The sequence below is a fragment of the Toxorhynchites rutilus genome, chromosome 1 (assembly GCF_029784135.1).
Source record: "Toxorhynchites rutilus septentrionalis strain SRP chromosome 1, ASM2978413v1, whole genome shotgun sequence".
NCBI classification, from domain to species: Eukaryota; Metazoa; Arthropoda; class Insecta; order Diptera; family Culicidae; genus Toxorhynchites; species Toxorhynchites rutilus.
The window spans coordinates 51260938-51279378 of record NC_073744.1 but is presented as its reverse complement, the minus strand read 5'-3'; the positions used below and the strand labels follow the sequence as shown (position 1 = coordinate 51279378).

At 39.1% G+C, this 18441-nt stretch overlaps 1 protein-coding gene and 1 long non-coding RNA gene across 5 annotated transcripts in view; one reads left to right on the top strand and one right to left on the bottom strand.

Annotated features, from left to right (window-relative positions):
• Positions 1-18441, bottom strand: part of LOC129763188 (octopamine receptor beta-3R-like) — a 398150-nt gene that overhangs the window by 287199 nt on the left and 92510 nt on the right. The gene's annotated exons all lie outside the window — the stretch shown is intronic.
• On the top strand, positions 13177-14523 carry LOC129763190 (uncharacterized). 2 transcript variants are annotated; one of them, XR_008740825.1, is made up of 4 exons: positions 13177-13207; positions 13268-13518; positions 13591-14111; positions 14172-14523. It is a non-coding gene; the product is annotated as an uncharacterized LOC129763190 (long non-coding RNA). The 2 variants fall into 2 exon arrangements; XR_008740824.1 differs by having other exon boundaries at positions 13193-13518.

Below are 18441 nucleotides of genomic sequence, written 5' to 3'. Positions count from 1 at the left end.
CTCAATTGAGATGACAAATTTCCGCATGGTGTATGGTGTTCTCTTTTGTTTCTTTTTTTTTTTTCCTAGTATTCACGTCAGCGGCACATTTATTGCAGATTGTGCAAATCGTTCGAGAAACGTTTCTGGTTTAGTTCTATGCAACGAATACAAATCTCGTGTATCCACTTAACGATGCGATATGAAATTTATCCCAGCAAATATGAGCATTTCTTTCTTATGATAAGAGCCACGCTCCATACTTTAAAGCTACCACATTGCTCGTGTATGAATCACTTTATTCGACTGTACTGATTATGGAGTTACGCAACAAAGTATCACAATTTCGAATGATTCAATCCGGCCACAGACGGAATGTGCCATCGTTGATATTCACACGATTCCGTTTTGTTCCACGCGCCAGGACCTCCCTCTCACCACGCAGTCATATTCCGTGGCAAGGAGAAGCATGGCAACGTATTAACTCACCCACGTTGTCCCGGGCGCCACCCGATCGCTATCTATACACTTTTATATTATTTATATTCAGCACACCTTGAAGCTCGAGTTGAACAAAAAAAGAACACCCATGCAGTGTTGCCACACGTACAGCTTTATCTGGAATGGTACAGATTTTTTTCGTTATTTTTGGTACAGATTCTGTACGGTACAAAGTACAGATTTTCTTCAAAAAGTACAGATCGGTACATATTTTTCCCATTTGTGATTTTGACGTAGAACTACGCCTTTCAGGAAGGGAGCCAAATCAGAAAACAGGTCACGTTTTTATGAAATAAAGTTAACGGTAATAACTTTAACTGTGATCGTATTCTCATGATTTGCATACCAATCGAATCGGAAATTCTCTAAGATTTGTTTGTTATGCTATACATTACAATTCGCTAATCTCTAAACGGTTAAAATTGATGAAAACTGTTAGAACTGCCTTTTTTCCCATAAATTTGTTCTGCCGATTTTTGCGCTAACCCTAACCGTATTTGGAATGCTTATAACTCGAACATTTTTAACAGATCGGAAGATGTTTGCACCAATTAATAGGAAATATTTCTACGCGTCTACGCTTCTACGCAATTAATAAACTGTTATTTTTCATGAGATGAACAACTGAATAACTGTAAAATTTCAAGCGTTATCTAAAAGCCCTAGCTGCCATGTGCTCCCGTGGCCGAGTGGTTAACGTCAAACCTAACATGCCGGGGGTTCGGGTTCGATTCCCGTTCTGGTCGGGGAAATTTTTCTTCAAAGAAATTTCCTCTGACTTGCACTGTGGTCACGCGTATTCTAGAGCTCGCCACTCAGGATGCAATCATGGCGTGTTATTTGGCATAGAAATCTCAACTAAGTACTAATGAAAATGACGCGAGTAATACTACGTTGAGACGGCGGAGTTCCTCTAGGAACGTTAGTGCCATATAACAAGAAGAAGAAGCCATGTTTTGATTGGCCCGTTTTACGGTTTCCCCAACACAGACTTCAAAATCGATGTACCTGTGGAAATCCGCTTTGCAAATAAAGGGTGTGTCACATCAAATTGCATCACGGAAAAAACGCTGTTGAAATTTAATTTTTAGGAATTATATCTTCAGCTTTCGATTATAATCAGATAAAAGTGTATAGATCACGTTGGCCATGCTTCACTGTCAATTTTTCGTAAATTTGGAAAAATGTCGTCGAACGAAAAAGAGCGTCGTGAATTAATCCTGTGCACTCATTTCGAGAATCCGGAGTTGTCACATCGGGACATCGGTAAGATGCTGGGAATCGTCCAATCCACGGTCAGCAGAGTACTAAAACGATACTTCGAGAACCTAACCATCGACCGGAAGGTGAAGAACGGCAAAAATGGATGCTCCGTCAGTGAAAAAGATCACAAGCACGTAGTCAAGCAGTTTAGACGTGATCCGAGAAGTTCGGTCCGGGATGTCGCCAATAAGTTGAATTTGTCAAGTTCATTCGTCCAGCGGACCAAGCAGTGGGAGGGCCTGCGTACATACAAGGTTCAGAAGGCTCCTAACCGCGACGAAAGGCAAAACATGGTGGGGAAGACGCGAGCCCGGAAGCTGTACACTGAAATGCTGACGAAGCCGCATTGCCTGGTAATGGACGACGAAACCTACGTCAAAGCGGACTTTCGTCAGCTGCCGGGCCTGTTGTTCTTCTCCGCAGAGGACAAATTAAGCGTTCCGGATGAGATTCGCAAGCAGAAACTATCCAAGTTTGCCAAAAAGAACATGGTGTGGAAAGCGATCTGCTCTTGCGGAAAGCGGAGCGCCCCCTTCGTGATGACCGGCACGGTAAACGGGCAGGTTTACCTTAAGGAGTGCCTACAGAAGCGCTTACTACCACTATTGAAGCAGCACGAGGGCCCGACCATCTTCTGGCCGGATCTCGCTTCGTGCCACTATTCAAAAGACGTGTTGGAGTGGTACGAAGCCAACGGGGTCACCTTCGTGCCAAAGGAAACGAACCCGCCCAACGCGCCGGAGCTTCGCCCAAAAAGAGAAATATTGGGCGATTATGAAGCAGGCCCTCCGGAAGAACCCAAAAGTTGTCAAATCGGAGGCCGACTTCAAGAGAAAATGGATTTCTGTTCAAAAAAAACTACAACCTGACGTTGTACAGAACCTTATGGACGGGGTAAAGAGGAAGGTGCGAGCATACGGGCTTGGACTTAAAGTATGAATAAAAAGAAAATGCCAAAAGTTGTTTAATAGATTTTATTTTACTGTCTAAAATTTTCAAAAGGATCGGTCTACTGGGCGAATTTCTACAGCGTTTTTTCCGTGATGCAATTTGATGTGACACACCCTTTATACATGCAAGTCGGGGGTATTTTTTCCCACCGAGCTGTTGTTCGCGCCCCAACATGTCCAGACATATTTGCTTTTCGAGCTAAGCGGGAAGTTTTGGCAATGTGACGCGAGCAAAGCAGAAACGTATGCTCCGCCCACTCGACATCACCACCAGCCAATGCAACGGGAGAGAAAGAGAAGAAAACTCCTGTATATAGAGAAAGTGTGCCTTAAGTTTAATTCCATTCCAACCACAAACAAGTGGAGATGTTATTTCATATTGAACCGTGTGAAATAAAGTTGTAAAAAGCCAAAACCATTAGCTAGTATTTAATCAGCAGAACATCATCACGATTCCACCGGAGAACCAGCACCATCCAGAAGGAAGTGCCAAAAAGCGATACAGTTCACTTGTGATCGAGGTGATTCTGTTCACAGCTGTGTTTCCCTAACACGGACTTTAAAATTAATGTGCCTGGGGGAATTCGCTCTGCAAATACATCATTCTTTGTGTGGACACCGACTGGGCAACATCGTTGCTGGACGGGCTGGACGGCGAGGGATCGAGTGCCTTTCTCAAGGCAAGAGGGCGGAGGTGGTAGCGCTGGAGTAGAGTAATAGAGTAGAGTAGAGTTTTCAAAGGGCCTTTCTCAAGGCTAGAGACGAATGAACTGCAAAAGTTTAAAGTCTCTATAATTCAAGACCTTCCTTCCTTCTGCAAATACATGCAAGTCGAGGGTATCTTTTGGTGTTGAGTACTTTTGTACTCGCTTGTGCGGACCGGAATATGTTTCCCTGAAGTGTACTTCTAAACTGAGAAGCCTGGATAAATCGTCATTTCAGATACTAGAGGCGAATGAACTTTCGCGGTTCGAGAACTATGTAAACATGAGATGTGCAATAATTTCAGATAGAGGCGAATGAACTGAAAAGTTTAAACCCTCTTAAAGCCAAAAAGAAGAAGAAGAAGAAGAATTTCAGAGAGATATTTAAAATACAATGACCGTTTGACAATTCTTCAGTTCACATTTTTTGGTAGTCCTAGGCATCATATCAAACGTAGAAGGACGTTAATCAAATTTCTTTGTAACGAAGTACATAATCTATTACAAAAACTTCGATGCATTCTAAAATAATATTCGAAGTGGTAAACAAGTGGATTGCATAATATAATTGCGTAGTTCTACGTCGAAAATATGCGGTCGTGTCCTAGATACAACCCCTTACATTTTTTTTTTTTTTACATTTTAGCAAAGCAACATTGAGGTACATGACGACTTTTACGCCCTAGTATCGCTTGGTGCTGCATAAAAGCATTTCCAGTGCAATGATTGATCAGTTTCATAAGAACGAAATTCCTTACAAGGATCGTCTGATAGGATTCGCGTCGGACGGTGCGACGTATGTTTCGCCCCAGATCAACAGATTGAATCGTTTGTTCCAGGCTGAAAATCCTGAATTCACGATGCTACTTGAAGAGCTGAATGAATTTCATTTGATCATTCTCACTATTATCTGCGAGGAATCTTTGCGAGAGTTTTGCACATCTTACGTTGTTTCAAGTCAAGTCAAGTCAAACCTGGATTTTATTTATATTTTTAGCTAATTTACATTGTATATATACTTGATTGATTCAGAACATATTTGTTTTTTGCATCTTTGTTATGAATATCATTTCCTTATTTTTTTGTTATTTTATATTTCCATATACTATATATGATTATTCATCTACATGAGAGATTGGTTTCTTTGCAATTTTAAATTAACAACTACCTAATCTAAATTCTCAACTAAACCTACTAAATACAAACTTAACCTAATATATACAGAGAGCTTATCTGCTCATAACTGGATGGAGAGCATCTCTGCAGGAAACGTTGTTTCTATGTCCAATGCTATTAAATATGAAGGTCATTTGAAAAACGATAAGAATTTTTGTGTTGGAATAGCAGCAGAGGAAATTATCAGAACAATAGACAGCGAAAAACAGAACATTTCAAAGGATATTTGTCGCAATTTTTGACGTGGGACAACGTCTAACCGGAGTATATGGGGGGTAAAATGAAAACCTAAGCACGGAAAATGCAGGAAAAAATGAAAGATTCCGAATGCTTATAACTCGAACATTTCTTACTGGATCGGAAAGATGTTTGCATCAATTGATAGGGAATATTTCTACGCTTCTATCGCAATTAATAAAATGTTATTTTCCATTAGATAAACAATTGAATAACTGTAAAATGTTAAGCGTTATCTAAACGGCATAACTGCCTCATTTTGATTGGCCCGATCTACGATTTCCCTAACACAGCCATCAAACCCAAGCAGCCAAACCCAAACTTGGGTAAATCAGCATTGCAAATACATGAAAGTCAGGTTTTTTTTGTTCCGACTAAAATGTGTTTCCCTAACACAGACTTTAAATCCAAGGAACGTGGGGAAATTGGCATTCCAAATACATGTAAGTCGGGGCCATTTTTGGTCCGACTGAAATGTGTTTCCCTAACACAGAGATCAAATCCATGTAGCGTGGGGAAATCAACATTGCAAATACATGAATGTCGGGGGAATTTTTGTTCCGACTGGAATGTGTTTCCCCAACACAGACTTCAGAACCAAGGTGTCTGAGGAAATTGGCATTGTAAATTCATGCAAGTCAGTGGCATTTTTGTTCCGACTGAAATGTGTTTGCTTAACACAGACTTCAAAACCAAAATGTCGGGGAAAATCGGCTCTGCAAATAAATGCAAGCTTCGAGTACTTTTGTACTCGCTTGCCTTTGTGCAAACTAGAATATGTTTCTTCAACACGGTCTCCTAAACTTAGGAACCTGGGAAAATCGTGCAGACACTAGAGACGAATGAACTTTCAAGTTTAAATCCTTTATAGTATATAAAGTAGAAGTTGATGTTTTTGATTCATGCAAGTCGGGGGTATCTCTATACTCGCCTTTTTTTTTGCACTCCGCAAAGTGTTTTTCTAGCACGGATTACAAAAGCGGGTACGAACACAACGCTTTGGCTCGGTTTTTCATTATTGTATTGAAGGATATACCTTCATATCTTCCGCTCATTGAATTTCTACGCATACCATTTGATGATTAGGCAAAATGTTGTTAACCATTTGCGATAACGCCTATTCATTAAACAATATGCGTTCGACATACATGTCAAAATCGGAAATGAGTGCCTGAAGTTCATATAATCAAGCGAATTCGCGGTTCGATAAGTACGTACACTTGAGAGATGCAAACTTCAGAAGCAAATGTAAAATAAAATAATCGTTTGAAAATTCTCCCGTTCACAAATTTTGTTCTAGGCATCATACCAACCGTAAAAGGACTGTCATTAAATTTACTATCACAATGCATGAATTGACCTTACATGATATTTCACAATCTTTTTACTTACAAATCAAATATATTGAATTCGGGAATTGTTTCATTCCATCACAAATTTAATCAATACAAACAAATGATTGATAAGCTAAGGTAGTCCCACGTCAACCTTGCGGTTATATCATAGATATAACCCACCCATTTTTTCGTAGAGCTGATCAAACAAATGAGAAAAAGATTCGATTTTAATGATTCGACGCCCAAGTCTACAGCAATATTAAATCCCAGAAACTTTTCTTTTTTTTTACTAGCGTTAACGTTGTGTTAGAAGCGTTTCCGGGATTCTACAATGGGAATGTACACGTTGTGGAGAAGTAATTCTGTGGCCTAAAGATAAAATTACTCCGTAAGGAAATCACAATTTCAGAAAATGAGCATATGCAGGATTGGAGGAAAATTGGATGTAGGGAAGAATTGACGGTTCGCTAGCCTTTTCGGCGCTTCGATGCCTTATTGATAACGCTCTCACTATGGTCCACCCGTAGGCAACTGTCAAGCGATTTTTTTTAATAGAAAATTTTAAAAAATTGTAATATGCAATCTAGATTTAAAAACAGGAAGTGGGTTATATCTATGGTATAACCGCAAGGGTGACGTAGGACTATCGTTGATTTAGAGATCATTTGTTTGAAATTGAATCTAAATCCATTCTGAATGAATGAATAAATGAATATTTGGGAGACTTCGAAAACGAGAGCGTTACGTTGGAGGCACAAGGTTTTATGCATCCAATATAGGATACGAAAAACCTTGTTCTGAAGAATAATCTTCAGAAGCTAACCTGCTAACTCTATTGACATATCACAAACCCAAATGTATTATATGGATATTTTATGGATAGAAAACATTAAAATAAACTCTTTCACATGAATGTAGTTTTAAATTCCCAGAGGAACTGGCAGATTATTTTCAGTAACGATTAGATATTTCCACATTTTCCTCGATACTGGAAGCCCACCAGTGGTTAATACTAACTCGATAACCACCTGTTAATAGTACTTGATTGAAAAATATTTGGTCACAGTGTTACATGAATAGAAAACATTCAAATAAACTCTTTCACATGAATATATTTTTAAATTCCCAGAGGAACTGGCTGATTATTTCCCAGCAATGATTAGATCTTTCCGGAACTTTCTCGATGCTGAATGGCACCCAAGCGGAAAGAATTCTGCGCGTGTATGTGTCGATCCTTCGCCGTCCACCTCCTCCAGCACGTTAGGCAACGATGTTGTCTTGTCGATGTCCTCACGAAAAATGAATGTGTCTCACCACCAGAATATCGCTTAAGTATGCTTTTTGTGTGTGATTGAATCGAGAGAAGGTGTGGTTTACGATGGCAATTTGGAAGGCAAACTAGAGGGGAATGAACTCTCTGAGCTCGGAACTTTCGGCGACTGAGCAATAATCGATTGCGGGCGCATACAATATTGGATACGGAAATATCCTACTGATGGGGAAAAATAATCTTCAGAAGCTATCCTGTAAATTGCGATTGATTGAAAAATCACAAAACCAAATGTATTTGGTCACAGTGTTACATGGATAGAAAACATTAAAATAAACTCTTTCACATGAATGTAATTTTAAATTCCCAGAGGAACTGGTAGATTATTTTCAGTAACGATTAGATATTTCCACATTTTCCTCGATACTGGAAGCCCACTAGTGGTTAATACTAATTCGATAACCACCTGTTAATAGCACTTGATTGAAACATATTTAGTCACAGTGTTACATGGATAGAAAACATTAAAATAAACTCTTTCACATGAATGTATTTTTAAATTCCCAGGGGAACTGGCAGATTTTTTTTCAGCATCGATGATAGCAACGAGAATTTCGCGCGTGTATGTGTGTGTGTGGCGGCTGCTCCGATGTTTCAAGCGGAACCGTGGCATCACTCTCCTCCTGATGGATTCCCTTCTGGCCTTAGGTGCACAAACAGGCTCTTGGTGACACCGTTCATCAGCGCTTTCATGATAAACGAAGAGCTTCACCACAACAGCGACAACATGCTCCAATCGCTGTTCAATTCGAACTGAGTGGATTTCCGAGCGGCGCTCGCTTATATACCGATTGGTGATTTTAATAGCCTGTTTTGAAAGCAATTTTAAGACTATTGAAACAAGTTTTTGGATCAAAAAGTAACAAGTATAGAACGCGTAGACATTTTATCTTTCGAATGAAGTGTTTATCATACCATTTCGTTCAGTTGTTTAGGAGCTACTAACGCTCAAAATCTCGGTCTCCGGCGTAACGCTTTCGTTTTCGAAACTTTGATTTTACACCCCGGTATAGAAATGAAAGACGTAGTCCTACGTCAAAAAAAAAACTATGCTTATCATCAAACACACGAATGACTTGCAAATGTAAATGTAGTATTTGTAGTTAATAAATGAGTATTCTTAATTGCTAATAATTTTTTTTTTCTCTACAACGAATATTTTCGATGGTACAGATTTTTGGAAGAAAAGTACAGATGAGAAAGATATTTGACCCCTCTGGTACAGATTTAAATGTGGCAACACTGCACCCATGTTTGCTGTGTAGGAGAAGTGGGGGAATACGGACGGGTTAAGATGAATCTTAATGATTTTTTTGAATGTTACACAAAAAAAAGTTTCCAAAATTGTTTACTGGAATAAAAACAAACCAGAAATTGGAACATTTTTCATGGTGTGGTGTGAAACGAACATATTCGGCGGGGGTAAGACGAACAAGTAATGTAATATACGAGTCGTCGAAGTTTACCGCTCGCAAGAGGAATAATTCTATTCAACTAGGATATGAATCGATCCACCTGGGAATTATATCGTTAATTGTTCATCCCATATCTCCGAAACCTACAATCGATTTTCACATCTATACACTCTTTCCAACTTCTATAAGACAATACTTTAATTTATATTCTAGTGTATTGGTATTGGTGATTACCATACACTGCATGATTTTAATATATATGTGTGTGTGCAAGCGCTGATCGTAAACAAATGTTTCTGTATTTTTCAAGTGTCAAGTTTGTATGAGACCAGTTACATTTTCCGTTGTTTTAGTTGTTTCGTTCAATAAATCTAGAAAATACCAAAGTAAAAAGTGCTCACGGAGAGAGAAAAAGAACAAATCGATGCATTTAACCAAGAAAATGTTGGAATCAGATAAATTGCCAGTCGGATTGGATGATCGCATCAAGTAGTTCTCAATTATTTGACGAATCCTCAAGGATACGATAAGAATAAGAGAGCTGGAAACAGTTAGAACAGCTTCGAATATCTCAAAATCGCTTATGCAAATGAAGCCATCTTTGAAATTAAATGTTTCCCGGGAACGAAAATTTGAAATTTGATTTTCGCTTATAGACGCGAGGCACACATTAAGAATATAATAAACAGATCTATCAAAAAAAATGGGTGGGTTATATCTATGATATAACCGCAAGGTTGACGTTGGACTACCTTAGCTTAATAATCATTTGTATGTATTGATTGAATGAAACAATTTCCGAATTCAATTGAATTCAATATATTTGCATTGTGAGTAAAAAGTTTGAACAAATGCCATGTCTCTAGTGTCTGCACGAACTTACCAGGTACCTAAGTTCAGGAGACCGTGTTAGGGAAACGCATTCTAGTCTGCACAAAGGCAAGCGAGTATAAAAGTACTCGCAGTTTGCATGTATTTGCAATGCCGATTTCCCCAGACACCTTGGTTTAGAAGTATTTATAGGTAATCAGATTTCAGTCGGAACAAAAATACTCCCGACCTGAATGAATTTGCAATCCCAATTTCCCTAGACACCTTGTTTCTGAAGCCTGTGTTGGGGAAACATATTTTAGTCGGAACAAATTGCCCTCGACTTGCATGTACTAGCAATGCCAATTTTCCCTCGCTCCATGGATTTGAAGTCTGTGGTAGGGAAACACATTTCAGTCGGAACAAAAATGCCCCCGAATTGCATGTATTTGCAATGCCAACTTCCCCACGCTCCTTGGACTTGAAGCCTGTGTTAGAGAAACGCATTTCCTACTTTCATGTATTTGCAATGTCGGTTTCGCCAATGCTGCTTGGTTTTGAGGTCTGTGTTAGGGAACATATTTCGGAGAGAACAAAAGTCCCCCTACATCCATGTATTTTCAATTCCGATTTCCCCAACGCTGCTTGGTTTCGAAGTCTGTGTTGGGGAAACCGTAAATCGGGCCAATCAAAACGAGGCATTTAGGGCGATTAGATAACGCTAAACATTTTACAGTTATTCAATTATTTATCTAATGAAAAATGACATTTTATCAATTGCGATAGATGCGTAGAAATATTCCCTATCAATTGATGCAAACATCTTTCCGATCCAGTAGAAAATGTTCGAGTTATAAGCATTCGAAATCTTGCATTTTTTCCTGCATGTTCAGTGTTTATGTTTTCATTTTACCCCCCATATATTCCAGTTAGACGTAGTCCCACGTCAAAAAAAAACTATTTAAACAGTGAAAAAAACTGGTGGCAATATAGTTGCCACTGCCAACCCCAAAAACACTGTTTGCCGCTGTTTTGTAAAATAACTTCATTGCGCCTTTGGCTATGCAAAAGTTCAAACAACATTTCTAGTGCAGCAAATTTATTACTTACTTATAGACTTACAAAAAAAATAAAATTTGAATTTTCTTCAAAAAAAAACATTTTATTGAAAAAACTGCTTGATCTCACACAGTACATCCTATATAGAATGCTTACAGTGAAAAACTTATCAACTTGTTGTATTTTAAACCAATTTAAACATAATTTAAGGCCCTGATTATGATTCGTCAATAAAATTGAATTTCTTATAAAAATCAGGACAAATGCTAGATTATGAAAATAAATCAGGACGCCCCAAAAGCATCTCAAAATCAGGACATGTCCTGCTCTATCAGGACAGATGGTAACCCTATCCTTACTTCCACTGCCAGCTGGCCGTTTCGCGTCATTAGTACACTTATTTCAATCATTTCAATTATCCACTCTGAAATGAATTTAGTTGATCAAAAAACGATCATTTCCTACTAAGTGTAAACGTGATACTCTAACGTGCAATGCTTATCGGCAACATTCCGGTTTGCGTGCTTCCGGTCAGCCACGACAACCCGCAGTTTATCTGGTTCCTGGATGGACCTTGACGCGTGGAGTGGTGACAACAGAGGGGCAAGACCAGGTAGATGATTGAATGAGATCGGAAGTAGCAGATGTAGAAAAACGAGATCGAGGGTTATGTGAGAACTGATATGGTGATGACTCTTCACTTTTCCAGCCTTCGCTGGTATTAATTTCTTTTTTGATGTTGAGTTGACCGCAAAACACAACAATAAAATTCGAATGGCCTGTCTTATAAATGAAGATAGTTATTATATTATACACTATGTACTTCAATTCAACTGTCTTCTTACATATCTCTGAATACTCAGAAAAATTGAATGGATCTATAGGTATGACACGCAGTGTACAATCTAAACAACACATCCCATACTACGTCTAGCTAATGCTCGTGGGTAGATCCTTCCAATGTTGGTATTTATTTCCTCAGAACAAAAATACGCATCCACCAGGGTAAATATAAACAAGGTTCTTTCAATGGTCGCGGGATCCCGTGCCAAAAGCTATCAACACCCAACACCCAGAAACAGCTCGAGCATCGAATCCTCATTCCACACAAAACAACGTTTATTGATGGCGAGTCAAGATTTTCACGCATCCATTACTACATCATACTTTGGACCCAACACTGTTTACTGTCACACTGCCTGCATCCCACGTGGTCCCGCCGTAATCACTCGTGACATCTGATGTCGCATGAGGTCGATTCTTCCCTTATTTGCCTAGCTCTGTTCCAAATAAAGAAGTCCTCCCGCGGAGCCGGTGGGAATTGGAGTGCGAGACGGTAGCGAACTTAAACCATTTTTTTCTTCAACTTTCTCATCAAAGTGAAAGGGAAGTTGTGAAATAATTGGCAATTAGAGAAGGGATGCATAAAAAGCCTGATTTTTTTTGTCTCATTTGATGTAGAAGAATAAATTAGGCGATACATTTCTCGACATTGGCCTTTGCTCATGGCGAATCACGTAAAACGGATCGAGTCACAGTGTTTCCGAAGGCGACTAGAGAAAGGCGATTTTCAGTGTAAAGCGGATGACTTTGTTATCTCACGCCACTTGCGGCGCAGAAAAAGAGGGGTTGTTCCCTCTCAATCATATTCATTGACAACAGATTCTTGTGGTTCAAAGCTTGCAAAATGTTAAAGCAAATATGAGCGCCAAATGGACATAACGTCTCTGGAGATCGAAATTGACCTCAGATATCAACTTTTTTTCGTCCCTTTTCAGAAAATAAATCAATAATTAGCCTAAAATTAAAACTGGATCCATTTGTTTACCGGAAAGGTTCTCTGTCCGTTCTCATCAAAGCGGAAGGTTCAGCCTGTCAGTCTCACAATAAGGGGAAATTGAATCAGCTATAATTAGGCCGATGAAATTCGTTCCGTTTTCCTTCACGCAAAGGAATGTGGAATATGGTGTAGTAGCGTCAGAGTTTCAGCGGGTGAGTGGGGATGGTATAAACCACATGGTGATGGTATTCCCATTAGCTAACAGGCGTTCAGTGAATGCGGCTTCAGATTTCCTGTTTCTTACCTACGTTTACCCCAATGATATTAATTGATTCTTTCAGCAATATGTCTCTGTCGGTCTTGAAAAAATATATTCCTAGGATAGTCATAAGTTCCGCCAGTCTTTCGAAAATTCATAACTCGTAAACAGAATTAAATAAAAAAACCTTTTTTTTAAGTATAAAAGTATCTAAAATTAACATTTTTGTGAAATGGTCCCTGTAGTATCGGTCCTACCTTTTATTATTAACCGTTTTCTATAAATTATGTTTTGTACATCCCTATTATGAAATACGCATTTTGACATCTCTATCCTAACGAACGGCAGTTGTGATAATGAAAAAATTAAAGACATTCCCAGTTTCCTATATTTTCGAGCGGTTATAGGTACAATGTGGACCGAGCGACGGAAACTACTGGAATCTAATCCCGATTTCCTTCCCGCAGGCTCAATTACCTGTATTGAGTGAAACGGCATCACTGCAGCGATTGATTTTCTCTTTCTCGCTGAACTGTCAAAACACGGATGCGAACATTATAATATTGAAGAAACAGTCTCAAATATCAACTGGTTTTTGTGTACTTATTTTGCAGTTAGAATACTTATCGATGCGGAAAATATTGCTAAAGTTTCTCTGCCTCGGAAGCAAGCAAATAAAAAAACAGCATAAGGAATTCCCAAATCGAATTATGGACAGGTAACAAAAATGCTTTATGTAATGTTTGTTTATATTATAAATCATCTTACCTCTATCTCAACATAATTTCAGAATTGAATTCCACGATGGCAAAATAATGTTCCATTATTATTGAGAGTAGCAGGAACAGCGAAAACATGCAACTGATTTGGATGATTGAAAGGAAGCTTATGTGTAGTTTTATCCCAAATTCAACAAACGGCGAACATCCTAGAAAATATAGCGAGTCAAAACATTTTTTTAATCTTTATTTTTGAGACTGCCCAGGAGGCTGGTTCGTCTCAGGATTCAAAACATTAAAAAAAATTTAAGCATTAAATTTGGCAATTTGCACTTAACGAACAATCGGGAATGGCGAAGCTCTAGGAAGCGAAAAAACAGAATGCTGGATGCTGCGTAAGGTATTTGGGAGATCATCGGTGCTCAATACAATACTGTACGTTCAGAAGAACAAATGGCACTTGAATAATTGACAAGCACAAATCTATATATTATTTATGATTATGAGGATGTGCCACTTTACTTCAAGAAATCAACGCAATCTCTATGTTTCCTATAATCCCTATATAGAAATATATGAAAATGTAGAATAGGTAAATGAATGATTATATATTGCATTTATGCTTTTCTTCTTGACATACTTTGTATTTCAGGTGGTTTATTGCAAGTCTGTTTAACATAAAACTGAATTCGTATCCATGATTCAACGTATCCAACGTATCCCGTATCAATGATTTATGCTAAATGCTCCTGCTGTCGATATGTGAATGTGACGAACACAATCGAACGAGGAAATTTCTGATGAATGAAAGCACCTGTTGGAATTTCGTTTATGACGATACAAACGCTACGAATGGTATAGGATATCGTAACAGTGAAGATTAACTGCTATTCTAAGAGGTCGTTATGTCTAGATTTTTGCATATGGATGCTGAGCATGTTTTGCTTATGATCGATGAGCTAGAGAAACGCCGGGCAATAGCGACTAAAACGCACAAACACTAGAGCCTTCAGATTATTGTATTTTTTATATTTTCATCTTTGTAATCTTATAATTTATAGATTTCACTATAATAAATATTATAACAAGAACAAAATAATTTTTTATAAACAACGGTGGTCTTCTTTTTTTTTTGTTTCTTATTGCAAGAGAACAGATTAAGGCATAATAAGGGTCGAGTAGTACTTCAATCGGTCGACGTTGTGCCAGATTGGCACAGTTTTGGCTCGTAATTGGTGGTCGAATGCGAAGGTTGGGTCGACAGAATTATTGCAATATGGCACGAAGTCGGCATCGTTGTCGACAGCATTTTCTGGGACCGATTCGGCACAACAATGTAGAGTGGGGGGTTGTTACTTCTACTACACTGAGAGAAATAATTAGTAAATATAACGAATTTTTTGGTAAATACTACCAATCTATAGTCATTTTCGACCGTACTAATAAACACATATGTCAAGCAGAACCATGATTCGGAAGCCCAATATCGGCTACATTTTCTCGCCGAAAATGCACGTATCAGAATTATATCCTTATTATACCTCCGTATTGCCTTATGGGAACAATGAAAATGGTTAATACGCGCTTTTCTCACCAGTTTTCAGATATGACAATATCCAAGCTTACTAATGTTATCGAGTAAAATATACTAATCTCTGGTAGGGATGCGGGTTTGTTGACAATATGTACAAAAAATTTGTACATTCTACTAATTTTGTATTACCAAATGTATTTAGTAGTTTTCGACCGAGGATTTTTCTAAGGGTACCGATAAGACACGACATGTATAATCAGTGCCATATCCGAACGACACGATTTTACAGTCCCTCTTCTTCTTCACGCAGAATGGCAAACGCTTGGGTCAATCGTCAATCGCTCCAAGGATTACACGAAAGAAGAAGTTCGCGGACTGCCTTCACGCACGCTCCTCTAACTTGATTCAATGTGAATAATCTAGTCCAGGGATTCTCAAACTATTTCGAGCAAAAGACCCCTTTCCCAGAATGAAGTGATACCTCAGACCCCTATAGCAAACTTCTTCAAACATACGAAATAAGTAACAATTGGAAATTTAACCCTTTAGAAGGCCGAGGAAACTAGGCAAGGAATCTACTCATAAAGGGTGTGTCACATCAAATTGCATCACGGAAAAAACGCTGTAGAAATTCGCCCAGTAGACCGATCCTTTTGAAAATTTTAGACAGTAAAATAAAAACTATTAAACAACTTTTGGCATTTTCTTTTTATTCATACTTCGAGCCCAACCCCGTATGCTCGCACCTTCCTCTTTACCCCGTCCATAAGGTTCTGTACATCGTCAGGTTGTAGTTTTGACGTAGGACTACGTCTAACCGGAAGATATAGGGGGTGAAATGGAAATCTAGGCACTGAACAAGTAGGAAAAAATGCAAGATTTGGAACGCTTATAACTCGAGCATTTCTCAATAGATCGCAAAGGTTTTTGCATCAATTGATAGGAAATATATCTACGCATCTATCATAATGAATAACATTTCATTTTTCTTGAGATAAATAATTGAATAATTGTGAAATATCAAGCATTGTCAAAATGCACTATGTGCCCATTTTTGAGTGGTCCATTTCGTGCTCCTCAAATCGTACCGACCAAAACGGGCAACCAGAGCAGCAGCGAAATAGAATGAAGCACAATTGGAAAGGAAAAAGAAAAAAATGAACGAAACATTGGTCGCAGTCTCACACATGCGTAATTCCCGAGCCAGCCAGTCAGCTTAAAAATCCCCGCTCCGCTGCCGTAACGATCATTCTCATTCAAACCGTACACCACATCGGTTCGCATCACAACACATCAACAAACCAACCCAAGCAGCCATGTCTGGACATGGTAAAGGAGGCAAAGTGAAGGGAAAGGCAAAATCCCGTTCGAACCGTGTTGATCTGGAGTTCCCCGCAAGGGTAGCCAGGCCGAGCGCGTTAGTACCAGTGCACCAGTCCACCTAGAAAAACCGCATTCAGAACAAAACACATTCAGTTCGGTGGACATCAAGACAACAACAGGCAGTTGCAGCGAGTGGCGAATGGCAAACGCAATCGCAAAACGGCAGCAGGTAGCAAAAGAACAAAGTTTGTTCTTTATACAAACTGCTTTGGTGGCAAATCCAGAACAAGGCGGCATCGAGGACGTTCGAAATGGTTTTTTTCAAAATCACGAGTACAAAGTTTTCTAAATTGGAACCATTCCATAAAACAAGGCGCTTTTCAGGGCCATTAAACCTTCCAAAAAAGAGTTTAGGAAATACAATTCAATGCTTTCTAAAACATTATCCAAAATAATAATAAAACACAAATTGATTTTTTCATAATCTTTGCCAGGATCTGATGAGTATGTGAATTTGGCATTTGTTCTGAGCTTATTGATAGTTGGGGACTTTCCTGATTATTCAATTTTCACCAATTCTTAAATTGTTTCCAGATTGAAAGTACAGTAATTTACAATTAGTTCGACATTTAGCTAATTGGACGGACATTGTAAATCGACTTATTTAGTTGGACATTTTTGTAAACATAGAGATCCAAATTATAACCCCACATTGAAAGTCGACACTGTACCACTGTCATCGCAAATGTTCAATTACAGGTTAAAATCGCCTCCAATGCGACACTGAGTGGCGCTTCGGCACGTCGCATTGAATGTAATTTACTGTACAACATGTCACAAAGCTGGATGGGAAGAAATTTTCCAACTGTGAAAGCTGTGGCGAGTGGCAACAAATCGCTAAACAGGAAGGTTTAGCCGAACAAGATGGGGATATCGAGTGATAACAAAACAATAAACTCTTTAGATTGAAGATAATTTTGTGATCCTGAAAAGGACCCTTTTAAGCCTGCATGTGAATCCAACGAGCGAACAAATCGTAATGAATGTATTTTTTTGCCATCGCTCCCTTTTAACGCTCATTCGTTCGTCTCGTTGGACTCGCCCCTCTGGCTGAGTCTGCCGATTTGTCTCTATCCTGTGAGTGTGTACCGCTAGAGTATAAAACACGCGGACCCTAAAAAAATATCTTATTTTCTTTCAAACCGTAAACCCGTGTGGTTGTACGGCATCGGCATCGTGGACGTAACAAAGGAGGACAAGTTAAGGGAAAGGCAAAGTCTCACTCGAACCGTGCAGGTCTCCAGTTCCCTGTTGGTCGCATTCACTGTTTGCTCCGCAAGGGTAACTAGGCCGAACGGATTGGTGCCGGAGCACCAGTATACCTAACAGCGATTATAGAGTTTCGGCCGTCGGAGTGCTCGAGTTGGCTTGCAAAGCTGCTCACGACAATCAGAAAACCCGCATCAAGATCAGAGCAGCTTCGGTTCGGCGCTCATCAAGGCAACAATTAGTTTCAGTGAGTGGCAAAGTGTTTCTCCGGCACTTCGCATTAAATGTAATTTACTGAACAACATGTCACAAGGGAAGAAATTTTCCAACTGTGAAAGCTGTGGCGAGTGGCAAACGCAATAGCTAAACAGGAAGGTTTAACCGAACAAGATGGGAATATCGAGTGATAACAAAAACACAACACCAAAGGTTCTTTTCAGAACCATCAACATATTCATAAAGAGTAAACAGTAAACTAATCCATTTTTCAGGTAGATAGGTAGGTATTCACGTAGGAGAAGAAAATAAAACAATATATTTAAATATATATTTAACAAAAGCTGTTCCCTTTGTATAGTCCTACGTCACTCCGGTTATGTCCCCGACATTACCCACTCGTCTTTTTTTTGAACAGAAATCCATTTTCTCTTGAAGTCCGCCTCCGATTTGACAACTTTTGGGTTCTTCCGGAGGGCCTGCTTCATAATCGCCCAATATTTCTCTATTGGGCGAAGCTCCGGCTCGTTGGGCGGGTTCATTTCCTTTGGCACGAAGGTGATCCCACACGGTGATCCAA